This window comes from Cynoglossus semilaevis, chromosome 1, assembly GCF_000523025.1.
Source record: "Cynoglossus semilaevis isolate Cse_v1.0 chromosome 1, Cse_v1.0, whole genome shotgun sequence".
NCBI classification, from domain to species: Eukaryota; Metazoa; Chordata; class Actinopteri; order Pleuronectiformes; family Cynoglossidae; genus Cynoglossus; species Cynoglossus semilaevis.
Window position 1 is genome coordinate 2,077,562 of NC_024307.1, and position 8,173 is coordinate 2,085,734.

At 40.0% G+C, this 8,173-nt stretch overlaps 1 long non-coding RNA gene across 1 annotated transcript; it reads left to right on the forward strand.

Annotated features, from left to right (window-relative positions):
* Positions 1–6: 6 nt before the first annotated feature.
* LOC112487579 (uncharacterized) lies at positions 7–1,781 on the forward strand. Its single transcript, XR_003050786.1, has 2 exons — positions 7–1,502; positions 1,588–1,781. It is a non-coding gene; the product is annotated as an uncharacterized LOC112487579 (long non-coding RNA).
* The last annotated feature ends 6,392 nt before the right edge of the window (positions 1,782–8,173 follow it).

Below are 8,173 nucleotides of genomic sequence, written 5' to 3' on the forward strand. Positions count from 1 at the left end.
GGGGTCCATTGAAAACAGCTGACAACAGATGATTGAGATGATGTGAAATATTGGCAAATTTAAGATGATCATGTGACTGTTGCAGCCTGTGAGATTTAAGTAAATGAACACTGAAATCCTGATGATGGGGTTTTTCCAGGGGAGCTGATGTGTTTTGACTGCGTGCAGCGTCAGCTCCCGGCGCAACTTAAATGATAAAGTAACAGAGTGTTCACCCTTTGGACTGATCCCGAATTCTGACTAATGTTTGATCGAAGTGTTTGTGTTATATGAAAAGAGCGTTTGTGCAGTTAATTATATTTAGGCTTCGCACAATGTCCGCGCTCGACTTGCACTTGGTCCTCTGTCGAGTGTCTGGACGTGCAGCCATGTGACGGACGGAGCCGCTGGTCAAACATAGGCGCAAGATCTTTTCCTAAGTATCAGCTCAAGATGATAGAAAATATTCCTTTAATTTGAGGCGGGCGACAGCAGCCTGAATGTTGTCCCTGCTGGGCTCCAACTAACAGTCTCTAGGTTTACAGACCAACACGCTAACTCACTGCACCACAGACACGTCTTCTGACAGGCTCAGCCCAGGTCAGCCCGTGTGTTAAAGTGGACATGTGTGTGACGGTAACTCTACTTGGATAAACTGACTGAAATGTGTTGTCAGAGACGTTTCAGGGATTTTGACTCATTCTGTGGAGCTAATGCTTCAATTGGGATTTTTAAAATAAAATCAGATTAATCATGATGACGGGTTAATCCATGTTAACACGTCAATGTTCACAGCCCTAACATATACATTTAATGATACTTTAATGTTTGTGTCACTGCTGAGACGTGTGTGAAACAACATCTGTGTGGATTTAATACACAGTTGAAATGTGACAACGATGGAGAAAATGTCATTTTATTCACTAGTTTTTCCTAAATTAAAAAAATAAAACTGACTGTAATCAGTTTCCATCTTAGTTTCCTCACTGTGGATTGGGTTGAACTCCCACACACACTGCACATCAGTCCATTTCCCACAGAGCTTTTCCACCTGTATAACACTGTCTTCCTGTTCATTGTATATTTATTGAAACCAAACCTAAAGTAAATCACTATAGTACTCTGTGTGGGTTTGTAAACAATGATGTTATGACAACCGTAATAATAATAATTGTTGTTAAAATGATTATTGTTGTCATTGTTAATAGTATTGTCAAGTATATAATGATGTCATCAAGCAGAGGCCCCTCCCACCTCTTTTATCAAGGGGTAATTGTCTCTCTGTAACTCATTGTTGAATGTTGTTCATAACTATGTGATAAATCACAGAGGGTCATGGAGTTATTCTCCTTTACAGCTGTTAATGTTGACCAGCACTAATATAAACAAGTTTGTGTTTGTAGACGTGGGAGCAAGAGACTGAGAGCAGAGTCTCCAGGACCCAGCTGTCTGTCTGTGAAGACTGACTGGTCCATGGGTCACCCTCTAAACTTCAGTCCTGAACCAGGACCTACAGACACACGGTAAGACACTTTGGTCCAGACCGTCTCCTGATCCAGTTTTGATGACCACAGCAGACATACTGTAACAGGGTTCGTTTCTTCACAGGTTAAATTATAACCAAAATAATGTCGTGTCACAAACTCGTGTGTAGTGTGATTTTATTTCACTTCCTGTCAAGGTGCACAGTGACGAGGAAAAGAAAACAGGTGGGAAAATATACTACTGATCAAGAAAATACTATTTACAATAATTTCAAAAACAAAGAACTGCTGAATCCTTCAATATTGCAAAAATGTTCAACAAAACAATCTCAAAACAAATCTGTGTCAATACATTCATGTTGTCTCTGCACCAGCCAACTCGAACGTCTCAGTCGAAGGAAAGTCTTAGTTGAAGAAAAGTCTCAGTTGGAAGAAAAGTCTCAGTTGAAGGAAAGCCTCAGTTGAAGAAAAGTCTCAGTCGAATACTGTAATCTATTCAAAAGAACATTTGCATTGAAGAAAAGTCTCAGTTGGAAGAAAAGTCTCAGTTGAAGGAAAGCCTCAGTTGAAGAAAAGTCTCAGTTGGAAGAAAAGTCTCAGTTGAAGGAAAGCCTCAGTTGAAGAAAAGTCTCAGTAAACTCGTGTGTAGTGTGATTTTATTTCACTTCCTGTCAAGGTGCACAGTGACGAGGAAAAGAAAACAGGTGGGAAAATATACTACTGATCAAGAAAATACTATTTACAATAATTTCAAAAACAAAGAACTGCTGAATCCTTCAATATTGCAAAAATGTTCAACAAAACAATCTCAAAACAAATCTGTGTCAATACATTCATGTTGTCTCTGCACCAGCCAACTCAACACTCCCCTTCTCAGGCTCTCAACAGCCCATTTATACTCCTTGTCCCACCCACCAGCTGGGGGTAATATATATATATATATAACATATATAACAGTGTATATATATATGAACACAACAACAGGTTTCAGTCATTAAATATTGCCCATGTTCAGATATATTTCTCTGGGTCCATTGAAAACAGCTGACAACAGATGAATGAGATGACATGAAATATTTGCACATTTAAGATGGTCACGTGACTGTTGCAGCCCGTGACATTTAAGTATATGAACACTGAAATCCTGATGATGGGGATTTTCCAGGGGAGCTGATGTGTTTTGACTGTGTGCAGTGAATGCAGCGTCAGCTCCCGGAGTGTTCACCCATCCTGAGTAATGTTTGTGTTATATGAAAAGAGCGTTTGTGCAGTTAATTATATTAAAGCGTTGCACATTGTCCGCACTAGACTTTCACTTGGTCCGCTGTCGAGTGTCTGGACGTGTCGCCATGTGCTCGTGACGGAGCCGCTCGTCAAACATACGTGCGAACACATATCTATGTTCAATATATGCTAGCGATACCTACTGCTGTAATTGTCAGATTCTCAAATTTCTAGTGCTTTCTAAATGCCCCTTTAATAATAATAATAATAATAATACATTTGATTTAAAAAGCGCCTTTCAGGTCACTCAAGTAAAGTAAATCACTATAGTACTCTGTGTGGGTTTGTAAACAATGATATTATGACAACCATAATAATAATAATTGTTGTTAAAATGATTATTGTTGTCATTGTTAATAGTATTGTCAAGTATTGGTCCATTTTACATTTAGTTTAGTATTCAGAGGAAAATATATATTAAATAAAACGGTCCATTTTACGTTTAGTATTCAGAGGAAAATATATATTGTATGGCTCTGACAGAAATATATTTTAAAATATGTGACTTTTTTTGTCTCTCTACTGAAAAGGTTCTCGACCCCTGGTCTAGACTTTACTGGACTTGGCAGGAGTCGGTTTGTTCAGTATCTGTGGATGTTGTCAGACACAGAGACTTACTGTAATACCAAACTCAGTTTTCAATGGATTTCTAGAGAATCAGTTCTGTTAATACAGTGTTTGATGTAGTGATGATTAGCCTGAGCTGCTAACCATTAGCCTGAGCTGCTAACCATTAGCCTGAGCTGCTAACCATTACACATGTACTAATACTGACCAACATCAACAGTTACACTGTGCCTTATGATCCAGACACGTTTTACAGATGTGGACCAGGTGACAGGAACACATGCACACACACACAGTGAAATGAAGACGTCCAGAACTGTTGTCAGAACTGTTGTCAGAACTGTTGTCAGAACTGCAGGAGCTTTAATGTTCACTGACTGGAGGTTATAAACTGTATTTGAAGCTTCATTTATTCACAGACCACAGATTCACCCTGTATTGTGCCTCTGGTGGTAAAAACTAGCTTTGTGTAGTGTCCACTAGGTGGAAGTGTGTGTGAGTGTGAGTGTGTGTGTTTAAATGTATATGAAGGTTGTTAGTGGTTCGCTGCTGCTTCAACCAGAAAAACAGACTTCCTGTTGGTGTGTCACGTACAAACTGACTTCCTGTTGGTCTGTAATGAACAGTCCGGTGTTTTATAGTCTGTATACATTCCCTCTATATTTGTAATAACATTGAAGACTGGACGAATGTTTTAGTGAGGAGTTTGTTTTAAAGCTAGCTCCACACCTTCATCATCTTCATCATTTGGTCTCTACAATGAGAAGACTGTGTGGACAGTCTTTTCAGCTGTCGGAGCATAATGATTGTTTGTTTACTCCTGATTGGCTGAAACTGACACTGAGTCAATACTTTAGTGTTTTGACTGGTTTTTAAAATGATTTAAATTTCATTTTAATATAAATAAATCAAATAAATGTCATATTCTCGGGGTGTTCTGCCATGTTAGGGTCTCACAGCAAATGTTTGTCTGTATCTTGAGCAGTGGGCTCATCCCTCTGTGAACTAGTGTGTATGAGTTCTTTTTGACTGTGTGAATGACACTGTCCCTACAGCACAACAGTGAAGTACAACATGAAAAAGGTTACAGATAATTAGAATCCACTGTTACATGGTTGCTGCTCTTGTTTTTTTATCTTAAACAGTAAATATAGTGCATCATCATCATCTTCATCTTCATCAGTGAAACTCTCTTCATTTATCTTCACTTTCTTTAATATTGGACCTCCAGGTTCAGACACATGTGAAGAATATAATTCTGCCAAAGTGAAAGTCACGTGACAAAATACTACAGTGAATATATTGTCTTGTAAATATTACCGTCAAACATAGAGATAGTGTTTTGATGCAGCGTCGGTGTTTCTGGAAACTTCATTAGTGATGGCAACATTGACAACATTCCCTCCTTTATTCCATGATATTGTTTCTGTTGCTGACACCTGGTGGTTCCAGTTATTTGACAGTTTATTTCGACCTCTAACGACATCGATGCCTTAACGTATTTCACACGACTTTGTTTCTTCCTGTATCAAATATGTGTTTTTCCTTCAAAGTCAAGATAATTATTAGTTGTAAATTGTCTGATGAAATAATTCATTACACACTGTTTGTAATTGGATAATTAGTTCATAACTAATAAAAAGTACAACCATTAATGAATGGTTGCAATGCTATTTTAGTGTTGACCACGTGTTCACGCAGCTTTAAATCATCTTAATGCGAACTTTATAATCCCTGCATTGCACCAACAGGTGGCGTATTTTACTGTTCTCACATCAAGGCATAAACGATTGTGATTAGTGATGGGAAGACCGACTCTTTTTACTGATTCGGATCTTTGACTCTCAAATAGTAAAATGAACGAGTGGTGAACGAATCTTGAACAAATAATTTCATTCGTTTTACAGCGGGGGGCGCTTGATGCAGGAACCGGGCCTCCTGCATCATGTACGACGCCACCCACCCCGCAAATGCTCTGTTTGCCCGCCTCCCCTCAGGAAGACGGCAACTGAGAACCAAAAGCAGGACACCAGACTGAGGAACAGATTCTTCCCTGAAGCTGTGGGACTGTTGAACTCCGGTGGACCCCTGTAACTCCCCCGGTCCCCCCTCACATTGACTCTGCCAAATACCCCTCCCCCCCTCGACTGTGTTGTCTTGCTTCACTTATAACTAACAGACGAGGCGTGATAGCTGGTCTTTCATATTTATTTAGCTCAAGCACATGTCAACATTCTCCTGGTATCCACATGTCCAGGTACAACCCCCGGATAGTGATGTGCGGATTGATCCTGAAATAGCTCCTAACTGCTGTGGCATGCTGGGTAATGTAGTTCTCATGTTATTATACTCATAACATCACATCGACTACCCCACAACGGCTCTTGTTGCCCTGACCAGCGCTGTTGTTCTTGTTCTTGTTTCTGTCTTTCACTCGTGCACAATCGCCACTTTCTCTTTCTCTTCTTGCTGCACTACACCGAACTCTTCCCCTCTGTCACTTGTACTCGAGCCGGGAGCAGGGAAACTAATTTCGTTCATCCCATGTCTAACATGACAATAAAGAACCTTGAGTCCTTGAGCGAAAGATTAGTTCCCAGTGAAAGATTAGTTCGCAGAGAGTGATTCGTTTGTAATGAGTGATTAGTTCGCAGAGTCACGAATCTTTCATATGACTCGGAGTCACGAGTCATATGAAAGATTCGTTTATATTGAACGAATCACTCGCGAACGACATTACGAATAGTAGTGATGGGAAGACCGACTCTTTTTATTGATTCGAATCTTTGACTCTCAAACAGTAAAATGAATGAGTCGTGAACGAATCTTGAACTAATCATTTCATTCGTTTTACAGCAGGTGGCGCTTTAGCCCTATTGTGGGCGTTGTAAAGAAGGCTGCGGTTCTCCGACACTAAATAAGGCAACATGGTTTGCTTCCGCTGACAAAGTCTACAAAGTACACAAAATGCCATAAGGAATTAAAACCATGTGAAAAGCTAAGAAATAAAAACACACCACAATGTGAAGATGAATGAGCGCAAAAAAGACCCGAGCTCTTTCACGTGACAAATGAAACGAATCTGCGAGAACGAGGCGAAAGATTAGTTCACAGAGAATGATCCGTTTAGAGTGATTAGTTCACAGCAAAAGATTAGTTCACGGCGAAAGATTAGTTCACGTTAGCCCGAGCACTTGCAAACAAAAGTGCTGGAGTTACAGCAGGATATATTAGGACAATGGAACCGATTAGGTGTAGCACAATTCCATGAAAGCAAGTCGGTAGTGATGGTGTGAAAGCCGAGAAAACACTAAGAAGGAGGGGAATGAGCTCGAACGGCCGGAGAGCAGCGGCAACATGCATGCCAGCGTCCGCTCTCAGTCCGCACTCATCATGGATCATCATCTTTTGTTACCGACACTCCACTGAGTGGGCCCTAAATAATAAACCCTTTCCCTAGGGTCTGTTAGGGGGACTGCATGGATATACTGTAGGGCCCATAACTAGTGCACATTCAAATAGGTGAGCCCACCTGTTATCACGTGGGCCACTTATAATCTGAATCAATCAGCAGCCAGGTACGTGTGATGGACTAAAACCTGACAAGTTACAGATCAGTTTGACTTTTTCTCCTCACCATCAGGCCAAAATGATAGAAAATAGTCCTTTAATGGTCCCACAATAGGCACATTTGAGGTCGGGAGACAGCAGCCTGAATGTTGTCCCTGCTGGGCTCCAACTAACAGCCTCTAGGTTTACAGACCAACACGCTAACTCACTGCACCACAGACACGTCTTCTGACAGGCTCAGCCCAGGTCAGCCCGTGTGTTAAAGCGGACATGTGTGTGACGGTAACTCTACTTGGATAAACTGACTGAAATGTGTTGTCAGAGACGTTTCAGGGATTTTGACTCATTCTGTGGAGCTAATGCTTCAATTGGGATTTTTAAAATAAAATCAGATTAATCATGATGACGGGTTAATCCATGTTAACACGTCAATGTTCACAGCCCTAACATATACATTTAATGATACTTTAATGTTTGTGTCACTGCTGAGACGTGTGTGAAACAACATCTGTGTGGATTTAATACACAGTTGAAATGTGACAACGATAAGTCAATAATTTTGTTAAGTTGAAATGTGACAACGATGGAGAAAATGTCATTTTATTCACTAGTTTTTCCTAAATTAAAAAAATAAAACTGACTGTAATCAGTTTCCATCTTAGTTTCCTCACTGTGGATTGGGTTGAACTCACACACACACTGCACATCAGTCCATTTCCCACAGAGCTTTTCCACCTGTATAACACTGTCTTCCTGTTCATTGTATATTTATTGAAACCAAACCTAAAGTAAATCACTATAGTACTCTGTGTGGGTTTGTAAACAATGATGTTATGACAAGGATTAAAATAATAATTTTAACCAAAGAAAGAATAAAGTGTTAAAATAATACTCTCCCTCACTTCCTCATCTCCGAACTGTCGTGAAAGTGAAAGTATTTCGAATGTTTTTTCGGGCTCCATTTTGACAGCGCAGAACGACGACAGGACAGAGGTGAGTTTTCAGTGAATTCAGATCCAATATGACAGAGCAGACCATCGTGTCACCATCAAAGTATAAAAGTGTTGATGTTTTATATCGTGATCATTCAGCTGTCAGTCTGTCTCCGTGTTTTACTCTCGATCACGGAAATTAACTGTCGATCAGACTCGAATGTGACGTCATCCTGATTAAACAATGAAATAATAAAGATTTTCTTTTTTGTGAGGTAACAGTCATTTTTTTATTCTCTCAGACTGACTTTTTTCACAAGATGAGTGTTTCTATGAAGAAAGAAGACAGAGCAGAGT